Source organism: Leuciscus leuciscus (genome assembly GCF_965113295.1).
Source record: "Leuciscus leuciscus genome assembly, chromosome: 11".
In the NCBI taxonomy this organism is placed as follows: domain Eukaryota; kingdom Metazoa; phylum Chordata; class Actinopteri; order Cypriniformes; family Leuciscidae; genus Leuciscus; species Leuciscus leuciscus.
This window is the reverse complement of record NC_138735.1, coordinates 30396350-30413756: the sequence shown is the minus strand read 5'-3', so window position 1 is coordinate 30413756 and position 17407 is coordinate 30396350. Positions and strand designations below refer to the sequence as shown.

The 17407-nt window shown below is 42.8% G+C and overlaps 1 long non-coding RNA gene and 1 gene segment (V, D, J or C); both read left to right on the top strand.

Annotated features, from left to right (window-relative positions):
• Positions 1-8063: 8063 nt before the first annotated feature.
• Positions 8064-8642, top strand: LOC309508965 (Ig kappa chain V region K29-213-like). The segment is given in 2 exons: positions 8064-8190; positions 8296-8642.
• Positions 8643-9967: 1325 nt separating this feature from the next.
• LOC309508984 lies at positions 9968-17174 on the top strand. Its single transcript, XR_014209746.1, has 3 exons — positions 9968-10083; positions 10192-10478; positions 17060-17174. It is a non-coding gene; the product is annotated as an uncharacterized lncRNA (long non-coding RNA).
• Positions 17175-17407: the final 233 nt, after the last annotated feature.

Genomic DNA, 17407 nt, shown 5'->3' with positions numbered 1-17407 from the left:
TCTATCGTGACACAATCAAAGTTAAAACAATCAGTATACCTCATTTTTCTTCATTTGAATGCTTGGCTGTTAAACTCTCTGGCTTTCAACCATTGGTAATTTTAACACTCTATAGGCCACCTAAAACATCTGATCTGTTCTTAACTGAATTTTCTGCATTAATGACTTCACTTTCAGTCTATTCTCCCAATATATTAATTGTTGGTGATTTTAATATTCATGTTGATGCCACTACTACTTGTTCCTTTGCTGCTGATTTTATGTCATTACTTGATGGTCTAGATGTCACCCAAAATGTACATTTTCCTACTCACAACAAAGGTCATACTCTGGATTTAGTTTGTTCAACTGGTATTGTTCCCTGTAACGTAACACATGCCGAGATACCCATCTCTGATCACAAAGCTGTTTTATATGAAGTCTCTGTCCCAGTTTCTAGGTATAAACATCAACGCACTATAGCCTACAGAAACATAAAACACATTAATCCATCTGATCTTGGGAGCCTCATAAATACATACTCGACTACTGACTCCCTCTGTCCCCTCAGCCTCATCACTCACTACAATGACTGCCTATCTTCTTCTCTTGATGCCCTTGCTCCCACTCAAACTCGATCTGTTTCCTTCAACCACTCGGCGCCGTGGTACACATCTGAGCTCCGCCAGTTAAAAAGATGTGGGAGACGCCTTGAGCGCTTGTATAAACGGACTGGCCTTGTATCTCATGCGCAGGCGTACAAAGATCACCTCTTGCAATATAATAACACCATTTCTGTTGCTAGAACATCTTATTATTCGAACATTATAAACTCTGGAAATAATAATTCTAAACTCCTGTTTTCTACTGTAAACCGGCTCCTTAAGCCACCTGAAAATGTATTCTCTGACCCCTCAACGGAACTCTGCAACAAGTTTCTAAACTTTTTTCATTCAAAAATTCAAGAAATACATCACCATCTGCATAATATTCCAAGCACTACAGCTCACAACTTGACCTACATAACTGCCCTCCAGGGCCCTGCTTTAACCATCTCCCTCTCAAACTTCACCTTGGCCTCAGAGAACCAGATCAGAGAACTTGTCAGCAAATCAAAAACCTCTACTTCTCAATTAGACCCTCTGCCTACCAGTCTTCTAAAAGCATGCCTGCCTTCCATCGCCCCATTACTCACTACATTAGTAAATTCCTCCCTCTCCACAGGCATTGTACCGCCCACTCTTAAGACTGCTGCTGTCACACCGGTCCTCAAAAAGCCCAATGCTGATCATGATGACTTGAACAACTACCGTCCCATCTCCAATCTTCCTTTTGTCTCCAAAATACTGGAGCGGGTTGTGGCACATCAACTACATCACTATCTCATCTACAATGATCTCTATGAACATTTTCAGTCTGGTTTCCGTGCTAAACATAGCACGGAAACAGCATTGGTAAAAATCAGCAATGATCTACTCTGTGCTGCTGACTCTGGTCTATTGTCCATCCTGATCTTACTTGACTTGAGCGCTGCCTTTGACACCATCTCACATCCCCTCCTCATTGAACGTCTGGCCAGCATTGGTATCATGGGGGATGCACTTTCCTGGTTCTGTTCATACCTCACGGATCGTCAGCAGTTCGTACAACTCAAACACTTTAAATCGGCCTGTGCGTTTGTGCCTCAGGGTGTCCCCCAGGGGTCAGTGTTGGGTCCACTACTCTTCATTATATATCTGCTTCCCCTGGGCAAGATCATGAGACACCACAAAATTCATTTCCACTGCTATGCTGACGACACCCAGCTCTATATTTCAACTAAACCGTCATCTCCCCTTCCACCCACCTCTCTCAGCAACTGTCTTAAAGACATTCAAATCTGGATGAACTCAAACTTTTTAAAACTGAATGCCAATAAGACTGAAGTCCTGCTCATCGGCTCCAAATCTTCTCTCTCAAAACAGCAAAACCTAAATTTAACCATTGATGAGATCACAGTCCCTCTGTCAACGCAAGTCAAAAGCCTTGGTGTCATTCTGGACAGTTCCCTTTCATTCAAATCTCAGATTAAATCACTTACCCGGACTTCATTTTTTCACCTCCGAAATATCTCCAGGCTTAGACCCTCATTGACACAAGCCAGCACTGAAACCCTAATTCATGCCCTTGTCACGTCACGTCTGGATTATTGCAACTCCCTTCTCATCGGTCTCCCTTCCAAGCTGATAAATAGACTTCAACTTATTCAGAACTCTGCCGCTCGAATCCTCACTGGTATCAGACCATCAGAACACATCACACCTATCCTTATCACTCTACACTGGCTCCCTGTGCACTTCCGTATTGATTTTAAGACCCTTGTCATCACTTACAAAGCACTTCATAATCTTGCACCCACCTACATTTATGACCTCCTATCAGGATATGTTCCTACACGCTCCCTCCGCTCTTCCTCGACTGGCCTCCTTGTCACCCCCAAATTCCGCCTCTCCACCATGGGGGCCAGGGCCTTTAGTTGCGCTGCTCCAAGACTTTGGAATGCTCTCCCCTCCCACATTCGACAGGCAGACACAGTCACTTCATTTAAAAAATTGCTAAAGACCTATCTCTTTAAGAAAGCTTTTAATCTTTAAAACTTTTTATTTCTACATCGCCATAGTAACTCTCCTGACACTCTTTATAGTGCTTTCTTCTGGCGGTCTTAGCACTTTTCTGATTTGTTTTATTTGTATCATGTATTAGCCTACAATGAATTTTAATATATTTTAATTTCTTTATTCTTTTATGTCCTCCGAAACATGTAAGATGTCCTTGGGTATTTAGAAAGGCGTCGGCCAAATAAAATGTATTATTATTATTATTATTATTATCATCTTCCATAAAGCCGCTGTTTAGATCATCATGTACAAGAGTCACAGATGAACTGATTCAGAGCAAAATGAGCCGTGAAAGAGAGAAACCTTATTTAACATGATCAGACGCTCCACCGTCCCACAATCAGTCTGTCTGTAACCATTCACTGTTTTCTGGATGCATTAATTATGAATCCAGCGATGCGTCTGAGTCTCACATGAGCAGAAGACAGATCTCTCACAACAACACTTCAGTCTCGAGTCACACACACTTAAAACATTCATAAAGATGTTATTGCTCAACACTGAAATAAAGCGCTTCATTGTGTGGAAACTTCACTGTTATTTTTACAAGATAAAATACTGCAGTTTTACTGAGATCAGTGTTTATGGGCGATCAGAGACATTTAAGAGGTTTTAGGATATATGATTTTATTTTATTTGAATATGAGACTTTGAATGTATCAGCTATAATTTTAATATGTGGATAGTTTACTGAAATTATGAAATATGGAATATCTTTCCTAGGTATTTTATAGGCGCATTGCACTCTGTGAATTAGAAAGAAATCTTTCTTGAAAATAATCAAAAACTTATGAATCATGAATTGAATCAGATCAACATCTACATTTCCTCCTCTAGTCCAGTCACACATGATCTACCAGTGAAGAGTCTCATTACGTTATATAAGTCATACAAGTCATATAATCTACCACTCAAACTTCATAACGGTCTCATCCCTCCATCAGCAGAAGTGAAACTGCTCCAGTTCAGAGCATTGAACCAGTAAAAGAGTGAAACTGCTCCAGTTCAGAGCGTTGAACCAGTAAAAGAGTGAAACTGCTCCAGTTCAGAGCGTTGAACCAGTAAAAGAGTGAAACTGCTCCAGTTCAGAGCGTTGAACCAGTAAAAGAGTGAAACTGCTCCAGTTCAGAGCGTTGAACCAGTAAAAGAGTGAAACTGTGAGTTTGAGGTGTAAATCTCATTTGCATTGTCAGGTTTAGTGATTGTGACGGTCTCAGAATAGAGCAGATCATGTTCAAACCCCAAGAGCTTCATTTCACATTTAGGGGAGACCGGTGTTGTAACACTGGGTCAGTTTGACACGTCAGAAAAGAGCTATGGTGATGTCATCAATATCACACACCCCAGTGGTGGACAAAGTACACACACCATGTACTTGAGTTAAAGTAGAGATACCCAAGGTAAAATATTACTCATGTAAAAGTAGAAGTGCTGCCTTTAAACATTCACTTGAGTAAAAGTACAAAAGTATTTGCCTTCAAATGTACTCAAGTATCCAAGTACTATGATTTTTTTTTATGGCTATAATGTCCCATTATCATTTTTGTCACAAGACTTTTGCTTAACTCAGTCTATGTGAGGACTCTAATGTCACTTTTGGCACACCAATCTATTACAGTTTTTTACGATTGCTTACACACTAAAATTAAACTTTTCCCACAATTAGCAAAACCTTACACTCAAGGAGCAAAACACAAGGCTAGATTTGCACAACTGTAAGCACATTGTCAGCTTCACACTATTTGCAAAACATTACACACAGTGATTTGCAAAACACTAAACACACTTGTATACATCAGACACAGAAGTATATCATAATGTCACTTCCTTTCAATTCCAAAGCACTGACTGTCAAATTACCACACATATGAGCCAATCTGTTAAACACAGCCATCAGGTGCACAAACACATGATTGCTAAATTGTAGACACACCAATCAGGTTTAAGCACTATAAAATGTGATAAAAATATATAAAATATAATCAATGTCCCAAGGCAACGTGGGGGGTAACATCACCCTTTTGCGCTGCCATTTCACAGCATGGGGTTCTCCTCCGTCATGCCAAAATGGGCCCTTACAACACACCTCACATTCTCACATTTTTGGACCGATTGCACCACATCGTCACAGCACATTTTCACTCGTTAAAAAATGAGTGAAAATGGCTTACCTCTACGTGTTTCCAGATTGGAAGGAGAATTATTGTAAGAAGAAATTGTACAGGGACGAGGCAGGCAGAGAATTAAGGCACTAACGTTACTTCAAAAAAAAAAAAATCACGTAACTAAGGCCCTGGGAGTTGTGGCAAGTTAGAGTCAGTAGTTTCTTCCATCATTTATTAAGACATTGGCACTCAAAATGTTATGCTGTTGCACTGATGTGATGTCACGTTGAACCTTATGTTCGCGCTAAGTAGAAACCCGCCAAGGCGCTAACAGGGGCAAACAAAACAAGTTCAAAACAAAACACGCGTTGTACTGTGATTGGTGGCTCGTTTTACCATTAAGTTTTTATCCACTCATAAATAAAAAGGAACGACTGATTTTGAAAATGTAGTAGAGTAAAAGTAAAAGTCTCCCCAAATTGAAATACTTCAGGAAAGTACAGATACACAAAAAAGCTTAAGTACAGTAACGAATTACATTTACTTCGTTACTGTCCACCACCCACCCGCATCACCTCACAGGAGAAGTGTCATGTGACTGTGATCAACATTGTACGTTTTATGACCAAAAACTAATTTTCAGGAGGAAAAGTAAAAAATATCATAAAGATTATTTGCCGAACGATCATTGTATTGTAGATACATTTGACTTGCATATCTAAAGTAGATATTTCTCTAGTTTAATGTGATGCTTTACACTCATGCTAACTTCAAACCCACATGCTAAAACAGTTAGCTATGTTACGGCTGTTTGCGGTGAGGATAGTTTTAACAGTTCATTCAAAATATTACAACCAAACCCTTAAGATGATTCCAGTTATCAATCACATACCCTGTTAAGACAAAATCATGTGAGTTTTTTGTTGCGCATTGAGGGATTTATGAATATGTTTCCATTATAGTTTATGTGCATGTCTTCTTATCGGATAAAAACATTATCACCTCAATTGAGCACATACAATTTTTTCTGCACATTTTTAGAATTGATGTTCATCTCGGCATTTCCATCCGACGTTTTTTTTTATGTGATAGTCAATCCCAAAATTCACATAAAATAGAAGGATGGCAACATAGCTAGTGACTGAACTGTTGTGTGACAGGAATTGAGAACACACACATGATCACACACACAAACACACACACACACATGATCACACACACAAACACACACACAGTTGTTTTTGTGCTAAATTTGAAGTCCTTAAAAAATACAATACATTTTTTGTTACTTAAAATTGTTGACTTTATTCAAAACTTAATATTCTTTATTATTCAAAAACATTCTTGCACACGTTTAGATTGTGTGGATCTTATTTCAGCAAATTAGCTCTTGTTGTTCCATCGATCCCCAGCCTGAGTTACAACAGGACAGGGTTATGTCTCAACAACGACCCCTTTGTGTTTGACAATAACTCACATAATCTGTGATTGTGTTGTACATGTCCAAGTGAGTTATATTTCTAGCAGACAAATGTGGAAACCATGTCTCAAATTTTGAGAGATATAGAACAAACAACCACTGAGTTTCCGATGCTCAAACAACAGGTGTTTCTCTCCTCCGTCTCTCTGCTGAACGCAGCTGTTCTCCACTATTACTGTCAATCAAGAACATTTAGTGTCTTCATCAAATCACTCATTATTGTGTTTTAGCTCAGCCCAAAATAATGCAACAAGTAAATAAGCATCTATACAAAGCTGTTGCACAAACATAATGTGAGTGTTTCTTCTGTCTTCAGGGAAATGATGTGGAGTGTGTTTGCATATTGATCAGATCTTCAGTGTGTGAGAGTGTTTATAGTGCTGTGAGTTTAACACTTCATCACTGACAGCTTTTCTTCATTCAGACTGAAAGTAAACCACCGATAAGAAGAATGATGATCATCAGCGTCTGTATCTGGACTCTCATTCTTTCTGTTCAAGGTTCATTTACTCTATTAATAACTCAAGATGTGATTTATATGCTTTTAATGTTCAGTCTAGATTTTGTACTGGATACTTTGACTTTAATGATTGTTGTAATAATGATCTTATGAAATGTCATTCACAGAAATTACAGGCCAGGTTTCTGTGACTCAGACTCCCTCAGAAGCAGCCGTTCAAGGAGGAACAGTTTCTATAAACTGTAAAACTAACAGAGGAATTGGAGATAGTACTTATGGTTGTGGTGAATGTCTCTCCTGGTATCTGCAGAAACGTGGAGAAGCTCCTAAACTCCTCATTTATTACATTAGTTCACAACAGTCAGGAACTCCATCTAGATTCACTGGCAATGGAGCAAATTATGGAACAGATTTCAGTCTGACCATCAGTGGAGTCCAGACTGAAGATGCTGGACATTATTACTGTATGAGTCGCCACTGGATCAACAGTAACTGGGTGTTCACACAGTGATAAAGAGTCGTACAAAAACCTCCGTCAGTCAGAGTCACAGTGACTGAACTGAAACTGCAGCTTCTCAAACACTCTCACACACACACACACACACACACACACACACACACACACACACACACACACACACACACACACACACACACACACACACACACACACACACACACACACATAAACCTACACATGTGCTCAAAACTGACTTAAGACTGAAATCATCTCTGTTATGATCAGTCCTGTGACAGACGAGTTTGACTCTAATATGCTCAGAATCAGAGAAAAGTCTGTATATTAATATCAAATCAAACAAACAAAACTGCCACCATATGTTTCTGAGCTTTTACAAGCAGCTTTATCTTTCCCTCGAAGTTTATCAAGATAATAATGAAGATATCACTCATCATAACTGTTCTATCAAAACTACTGACTCTATCGCTCATCTCAGTGCATTGTTAATGATTATAGCAATTTTAATACATTCTGATGACCTGTGACCTCTGGAATGACCTTTGCCCTGTAATGAAGTTCACAGTGACATACTAGTGTAGCAACTCTGTCATTTGATTCATCAGAAAGCCTGAAGCTTCAGACACATGAACAAATGTTTATGACTCGTAACATGGACAAAATCTCCTAAACACTGTTATGATTTATGAGCATCATGTGCTGGAATCCTTACACAGATTTACATAGAGATGATTTGCATTGCAGCACATCGTGTGTGTGTGTGTGTGTGTGTGTGTGTGTGTGTGTGTGTGTGTGTGTGTGTGTGTGTGTGTGTGTGTGTGTGTGTGTGTGTGTGTGTGTGTGTGTGTGTGTGTGTGTGTGTGTGTGTGTGTGTGTGTGTGTGTGTGTGTGTGTGTGTGTGTGTGTGTGTGTGTGTGTGTGCTTCAGGAGGATTTATAACTCTGAGTTTGAACACTGAGAATCTAAACCATCAGCAACCATGAGCTTCATCATCTTCATCTTCATCTGGATGTTCTCCAGCTGTTTCACAGGTGAGGAAATATGAAGTTAATCTGCACTATTTTAACTGATTAACAGTGCTTGAAATATTATCCAAATGTGTAATTCTGAATGTTTATTTATTCTTCTTGATGTAGAATCAGTCGGTGAACCGACAGTCACTCAGACGCCTGCAGTGAAATCTGTTCAACTAAGAGACACATTTACTATATCCTGTAAAACCAGTCCTGACGTCTATCAGAGTTGGGGTTATCAGCCTCTGAGCTGGTACTTACAGAAACCTGGAGAAGCTCCTAAACTCCTGATTTATAAAGCAAACACCCTCCAGTCAGGAACTCCATCTAGATTCAGTGGCAGTGGATCTAGAAATGATTTCACTCTGACCATCAGTGGAGTCCAGACTGAAGATGCTGGACATTATTACTGTATGAGTGTACACTGTCCTAGTAACTGGGTGTTCACACAGTGATAAAGAGTCGTACAAAAACCTCCGTCAGTCAGAGTCACAGTGACTGAACTGAAACTGCAGCTGCTCAAACACTTCAGTTCAGCTTGAGCAGTTTAATAAGTCTGTTGATTTATCAAGTTAATCCCTCATTATTCAGATATTAACAGCATCATTTAAATACATCACTCAAATTCAGAACAGATAATAATAATTTATATTAATATCTATGTATGGAGGAATTAGCAATAATATAAACATTTATTAAAAAATGAAAGATAACCCAACAGGTCAAATCCTCCATCAAAAACAGCACATACATGTCACCATATTTATTTAAATGTATTTTATAAACATGAATAAAAGTGCAGATGTTTGTATCATGTGTGACTGTAACGGTCATCAGTGAGAGTGTCCAGGATGACCATCAGAGGGCGCTCCACCCCGGACAACACCACACATCCACACACACTCCGTTCCCCATAATCCTGAGTTCAGACTATCATCCACACTCACATTCACCGTGTCATTACCTTGTTTAACTCACTCTATAATAGCCTGGTTTTCACATTCATTCCCTGTGAAGACTTCAAGTCTTTCCTCCGTTCAATAAAACTGCATTTGGATCCTCAACCTTCGTGTCTCAGAGCAGTTCGTGACAGACGTGATTGACAATCAAACTCAGTTATTCAGTGACTGACAGAGACTCGTGTGTGTGATGATCCTCGTGTCTGTTCATAAACTGCAGGAACACACATGGATTTGGTGTAACATTTGGGGATAAACAGCGACGTTTCAATCCAACTAAAAAATATTCTCAAAGTCTCTCAGTGAAGTCTTGGCTCGCTTTCGAGGCTACAGTTTATATAATCCATTGAATAAAACTATTGGTTTTTTGTTTTGTTTTGTTTTTTGCTGCTAAGAGAACCGACGGCCAGTGCTGCAAAGTTTCTGAAGTGACATAAATGCTGGATTCACTCCGCATGGATATGACATTTAATAACACATTAAAGCAATGTAAGGGCAGACTAATATAGATTAATAGAAAAATAGACCTACCAAAATATTTTTTTTTATGTAAAATTTGGGGATTAACAGCGACGTTTCACTCCAACTACTGTAAAAAAATATTCTCACAGCAGATATTCAGATTAAAATAAAGTTTGTCCTGTAGATTTATTTAGAACTGAATGATATAATTTTTTTACATTTTGGCTATTGTAGAAAAAAAATATATATATATATTTTTTTTTTTCTCTGTTCTCACTTCAGTGATTGTGTTTTGTGTCTGTTAATGAGTGACTGTCTTCAAGGAAATGATGTGGAGTGTGTTTGCATATTGATCAGATCTTCAGTGTGTGAGAGTGTTTATAGTGCTGTGAGTTTAACACTTCATCACTGACACACACGACAATCTTCATCAACATGACCTTCATCATCATCTTCATCTGGACACTGTTATACTGCTTTATACTACAAGGTGAACATTATTTGATATAAATCATTTAAATAATATAATTTTTACACAGTTTAAAATTGTCAAATAATATATAGCCTACTTTAAACTGATAAATGAATTGTTTTTCAGGCTGTAGATCTCAGATCACAGTGACTCAGACTCCTGTGAAACCTGCCAAACCAGGAGAAACTGTAGAGATGAGCTGTAAACTCAGTAGAGATACACCCTGCGGCTCGACACCCTGTGTGTCCTGGTACTTACAGAAACCTGGAGAAGCTCCTAAACTCCTGATTTATTATGCAAAAACCCTCCAGTCAGGAACTCCATCTAGATTCAGTGGCAGTGGATCTAACAGTGATTTCACTCTGACCATCAGTGGAGTCCAGACTGAAGATGCTGGACATTATTACTGTTATGTCTGAAAACGTTCACATTGGGTCCTGTTGGACTATGTTTGTATGCACTGCAAGTGACAGGTTACTGTGCCTTTAAAGTTTATAGCATTGATTTACGGCAAAGGTCGGAAAATGTAAGTTTTACGTCGGTTGATAAAAGGCAACATAAACAGAGCTACACGGTGTGATTATTGAGTCTTTTGCAAACACCACATTTGGCGAACGAGGATGTCTGAACTTGTCTTACCACCACCGCCACCTTTCCTGCCTGTTCCCGGTGATCCAGCGGTTCCCTGGGATCGCTGGCTGACGTCGTTTGAGGACTATTTGCTGGCTTTGGGACACTCGGATCTAGCGGAGGCGAGGAAGTGCGCGCTTCTGCGCCATTGTCTCGGGCAGGAGGGACAGCGAATCTTCGCCACGCTCACCTTATCGGATGATAAGTACGTCACAGCCACGGCCGCCTTGAAGGCTCACTTCAGCTCCGGAAGAAGCCGGCGGATGCACCGTTTTGAGTTTCGTCAGAGGACCCAAAAGCCGGGTGAGACCGTTTCCCACTATGTATCAGCATTACGTGAGCTGGCTAGACTTTGTGAGTTTGGGGCTTTGGAGGATGGACTTATAGTTGACCAGTTAATAGAGAAAACGTCATGTAACCAACTGAGGGAGAGACTTTTACTAGAGCCAGACTCCACGACACTAGCGGACGCTTTAGTAATTGGGAAGCAGTTGGAAACGGCCCTAATGGAGGCGCGCAAGTTCGGCCGCGCTGTGCACGAACCTGTGACGTCATCACCACCGTTAGTTCAGCACACAGAGACTGCAGTGGCGGCTGACAGGGTGAGTGACAGTTTGGACGTACAGCGAGTGGACAGGGGGCCCAGGGAGAGTGGGCACAAGAGCTGTAGCAACTGTGGCTCCTCTAAACATGCAACCAGAGATCAGTCATGCCCTGCCCAGGGAAAACGTTGTCGTAACTGCAACAAGTTGAACCATTTTGCACGCTGCTGTCGCTCCTCTCCTGCTTGCCATGATACTGCTGCTGTTCCCATAAACACTGTACAGACCTCACAGCCTTCATTCAAGCTCTGCACTTGCCGTGTGGGCACAGCTCTCATTCCACTCCTCGTGGACACAGGGGCTAAAGTGTCAATCCTGAACAAATGCACATATGACCGCTTCTTCAGTCAAGTGCCTCTGGAAGCAGCGGCTAAACCCCTGTTAGGCTACGGCCATTTTCCCATCTCCACTCTGGGTGTGGCCTGCCTCCCCGTCAGATATGATCAACAATGTGCGCCTGCCACCAAATTCTGTATCACCCGGAAGGGAGCTAACATTATGGGCCTAGACTTGTTCCTTGCCCTGGGCTTTACTGTGAGTGATGCTAGGGGCCTGCATGTCCTGCAGGTCGCCGCCTCCTGGCCTGACCGCTACCCACAACTGTTCAACGGGCTGGGCCGCATGACTGGATTTGTACACCAGCCTACTGTTGACCTGGCAGTCCGCCCTGTCATCCAGCCCCTACGGCGCATACCCCTGGCTCTCCGTGACGCGGTGGAGGCCGAGCTGCATCGCCTGGTGGAGGCAGACGTCATAGAGCCCGTCGATGCCTCACCGTGGGTGTCTAACCTGGTGATAGCCAAGAGAAGAGGGGGCGGACTGCGACTCTGTGTCGACCTCACAGACGTAAATAAAGCCATCATCCCTGATAAGTACCCCCTACCTACAGCTGAGGAGCTCACTAGCCATTTCCATGGCTCCATTGTGTTCAGTAAGATGGACTTACGTAACGGCTACCTGCAGGTCCCTCTAGCATCGGCCAGCATGGACCTTACAGCGTTTGTCTCGCACGTGGGGGTTTTCAGATTTAAGCGCATGGCATTTGGACTGTCCTCAGCCCCGAGCTGTTTTCAGAAAATAATGTCACTCATATTGGCTGGTATCCAGGGTGTCTCCATCTACCTAGATGACGTGGTGGTGCATGCGCCCTCCACCGCACTGCATGATGATCGCCTGGAGCAGGTCTTTCAGCGTTTCGAACAGCATGGGGTCACACTGAACTCTGAGAAATGCATGTTCGGGGTTGAGGAGGTCGAGTTCCTGGGCTTCAGGCTCTCGAAGGAGGGCATCGCCCCGATTATGTCACACACTGAGGCCATTCTGTCCCTACCAGACCCGCAGTCGCCATCCCAGCTGTCTTCCTTCCTGGGGATGGCCGCCTACTACCTCAGATTCATGCCACACTACTCTGACTCAACGGCCCCCCTGCGCCGGCTACTCAGGAAGGATGTCACATGGGACTGGACTCCGGCCTGCCACGAAGCTGTGTGCATCATCAAACGGCAGCTCACGTCCCCACCCACACTGACCCATTTCAGCTTGACCGCGCCCACCATGGTCACCTGCGACGCCTCCGGGGTGGCGCTAGGTGCTGTGCTCTCCCAGACTCAAGAGGGGGTGGAACGCCCAGTGGCTTTCGCCTCTCGGGCACTTACTACAGCTGAGCAGAAGTATTCGGTGGGGGAGAGGGAGGCCCTGGCCTGTCTGTGGGCGTGCGAACGCTGGCATGTTTATCTATATGGGAGGCCTTTTACCATCCGCACAGACCACCAAGCGCTGACGGCACTGCTGGCGACTCAAGGCTCGGGGCACAGGCCCATGAGACTACTGAGGTGGGCTGACAGGCTGAACCAGTATAACTTCAGTCTGGAGTTTATGCCTGGGCGGGCCAACACGGTGGCCGACCTCCTGTCTAGAGCTGTGTCGGTGACGAAGGAGACAGGCGGGGTGACATCAGACACAGAGAGCGACGAAGACTGGGTCCACATCCTGCACGGGCCTCTCAGTTCAGTAGTCACTCTGGCGGAGCTGCAGCAGGCCTCAGCTGCTGACGAGGCCCTCACAACTCTCCGTACCTACGTCCAGGATGGCTGGCCTGCCAAAGTGGATGACAAGCTACTCCCCTATTACCGCTTCCGCAACGAGCTCTCCTGCTGGGGGGCGGTGTGCCTGGCCCGTGGCCACCGTGCGGTCGTTCCGGAGATTCTCAGGTCCAGAGTGCTACACATGGCACATGAGGGGCACCTGGGGGTGGTCAAAGTGAAGCAGCGCTGCCGTGACACAGTGTGGTGGCCACACATAGACTCTGATGTGGAGGAGCTGGTACGTAACTGCGCTTGCTGCCTCCTGAGTGGGAAAACTGGTCAGCCTGCCACAGCCCCTCTCACCCCGACCTCTTGGCCGTCTTCACCCTGGGAACATATTCAGGTCGACCTCTGTGGAGAACTTCACGGGGCACCGGCTCACGCTCGCTACCTCCTGGTTGTGCACGACCTTCATTCAAAGTGGCCAGAGGTTTTTCAGCTGAGCTCCATCACTGCACACTCCATCATCGACCGCCTGGACAACTTGTTTGGGCGCTGGGGCCTCCCCAGTGTCGTCACAACGGATAACGGGCCCCAATTTGTGTCTGGAGAGTTCACAGAGTTTCTCACGGTACGGTCCATCAAGCACATCAGGACGGCAGTGTATCACCCAGAGAGTAATGGGGGGGTGGAAAGACTGAATAAAACTCTCAAAAATGGGATCCGAGCCTGTCTGGAGGAAGGGAAAATCTTCAACGACGCACTCAACCAAACTCTCCTGACCATCCGGGCATCCAAGCATTCCACCACGGGAGTGTCACCTGCATTGCTCATGATTGGGCGCGAACTAAAGCAACCACTGGACTGTTTGAGGGCTGAGCCAGCTTCTGCACGTGGGAGCCCAGGGCTCCAGAAAGCCAGAGCTCAGGTAAAAGGTTCGCAGGCTCGGATGAAAGAGAGGTTTGATGCCACGCACAGAGTGCAGACCCCTTCAATTTCTCCAGGGGTTTGGGTCAGGATCAAACACCTCCACCGCCAAAATAAGTTACAGTCATACTGGTCAGAGCCCCTGCGGGTGACTAAGCAGTTGGGGCCGGCCACTTACAGACTGGAGAATGGGACTCGTTGGCACTCAAACCGCCTGCACAGAGTCGCAGCTCCCTCAGCACCTGCATCACCTCTGTTCCCAGCAGCAGCTCTGGGTTGGCAGCCTAGGCCAAGAGCTAACCGGCTGGGAGGTAATCCACCAGTACCGCCTGACGCCATTTCACGGCCAGCACGCCCTCAGAGAATGAGGGTTCCACCTGTCTGGCATGGGGACTATGTGACAGGGTGATAGTGACACTGGGGAATGTGAGCTAAATGTTATGTTTCAGTTTCCAGGGGGGTGGGGGGAAAATGTTATGTCTGAAAACGTTCACATTGGGTCCTGTTGGACTATGTTTGTATGCACTGCAAGTGACAGGTTACTGTGCCTTTAAAGTTTATAGCATTGATTTACGGCAAAGGTCGGAAAATGTAAGTTTTACGTCGGTTGATAAAAGGCAACATAAACAGAGCTACACGGTGTGATTATTGAGTCTTTTGCAAACACCACAATTACTGTCAGAGTTTCCATTGCAGAACAGATTCTGGTAATAGTTGTGTGGGTGATTATACATTCACACAGTGATAAAGAGTCGTACAAAAACCTCCGTCAGTCAGAGTCACAGTGACTGAACTGAAACTGCAGCTGCTCAAACACACACACACACACACACACACACACACACACACTCAACAGTGAATAGACACAAAAATTAATTTAATATCTATTTTTCAGCACTTAATTAATATTACTGAAGATAAGAAATTATTTTGATCATATTTTTTCAGATAATTGTTGGTTTATCTATGCTCAAATGGTTGTTCATGTATTTTTATAAAGCATGATTATTTTTTCTTATTATTCATACACTCAAACTGTAAAGTGAATCATAAAGATGTTATTGCTTGAATAGATTATTAATCATCTTCCATAAAGCCGCTGTTTAGATCATCATGTACAAGAGTCACAGATGAACTGATTCAGAGCAAAATGAGCCGTGAAAGAGAGAAACCTTTTGGACCAAATGGACCTGATGGACTCATTTCTGTTTCTAATAATTTACCTTTGGCCACATTATGATTTCCGTATTTGGCGTATGATCAAAGATTTGTTTTTCTTTTTAAAATCTTCTCATTACTTTCACAGTATATACCACAGATCAGACAAACAGAGATTGGGAAAGCTCAAGTCAACAATCTAATCAAATGATCTGGAAGTAATTAAATCCATGATGTCTTTAAAGGCTTATTTTAATAAGATTACAAATGAGGTTGTGTGAAAACAACAGCGTTACTACCGTTTGCATAGCCTATACTCTCTGGTTTATACTTCAGTCAGTCCTCTACATCGTATGATCAATGAATTTCCATGACTTTTCCAGTCATCTGCCATTTAAAAAAAATAGCCTATATTTTACTCACATAAAGCAAATTCTAACCAACAAAATAAATTTGAGCAGAGCTTATGTCTTTGATTTACATTTCTGAACTTTAACCTTCTGCTCCTGATGGATTGTCTCTTGCTCCCCCTGTTGGTCACTGGTCTCATGTGCACCACGTATTTCAATGCATGTGAATAGACATGTTTCAACTTAATGCAGAAGAAATGAAAATCATACATTTCTGGAACATGCATATGAGAGTGAGTAAATTATGACAGGTTTTCATTATTATGTAAAATATCCCTTTAAAACTCTTCAGAGCCTCCTCTAGTTATAGACCTTAGAGAAACAAGTCCACAGCCATCTTTAGAGTTTTGTCTTTTGTACATTTTTTGCTCTGTACATTTCTATGGCATCGCTGTCTAAGAGTATTTAGCTGAAGGGGATTAACCTATTAACCTATTAACCTAAACTGCAGGAACACACATGGATTTGGTGTAAAATTTGGGAAGATATTAGGAATAGGAAAAATATTCTGACAGCAGATATTCAGATTGATATACTGAAGTTGGTCTATGTATTCAGAACTGAATTGAATTATATCATTTTTAACATTTTGGCTATTGTAGAAGATCAAATATTATGAAAAACATTATTTTTACTCTGTTCTCACTTCAGTGATTGTGTTTTGTGTCTGTTAATGAGTGACTGTCTTCAGGTAAATGATGTGGAGTGTGTTTGCATATTGATCAGATCTTCAGTGTGTGAGAGTGTTTATAGTGCTGTGAGTTTAACACTTCATCACTGACACACACAACAATCTTCATCAACATGACCTTCATCATCTTCATCTGGACACTGTTATACTGCTTTATACTACAAGGTGAACAGTTTATATTTGAAATAAATCATTTAAATATTTTACACAGCTTAACAATATGTAAAATAATATATACTTTAAACTGAGAAATTATTTGTTTTTCAGGCTGTAGATCTCAGATCACAGTGACTCACACTCCTGTGAAACCTGCCAAACCAGGAGAAACTGTAGAGATGAGCTGTAAACTCAGTAGTAATGTAGGAACCTGCAACTCGGCACCCTGTATGTTCTGGTACTTACAGAAACCTGGAGAAACTCTTAAACTCCTGATTTATGCAGCAAATGTCCGTCAGTCAGGAACTCCATCTAGATTGCAGTGGATCTAACAGTGATTTCACTCTGACCATCAGTGGAGTCCAGACTGAAGATGCTGGACATTATTACTGTAAGAGTGTACACAGTGGTCCAGTGTTCACACAGTGATAAAGAGTCGTACAAAAACCTCCGTCAGTCAGAGTCACAGTGACTGAACTGAAACTGCAGCTGCTCACACACTCTCTCACACACACACACACACACTCACACACACACACACACACGAGTTCACACTTACAAATAAGTCAGATAGAATAAATGCGTATTTGGCGTGCTGTCCGAGGAGAGGGCTCCGGGCTCGGTATTCGGCCCGAACCCAGAGTACTCCCCCCAAAAGCTGCAAATAAATGCAGGACAGCCGCCAGGATGATGTTGATGACCCCCCCAAAAACTTGCAGAGTGCAAAGCTTAAGGTATCAGAAG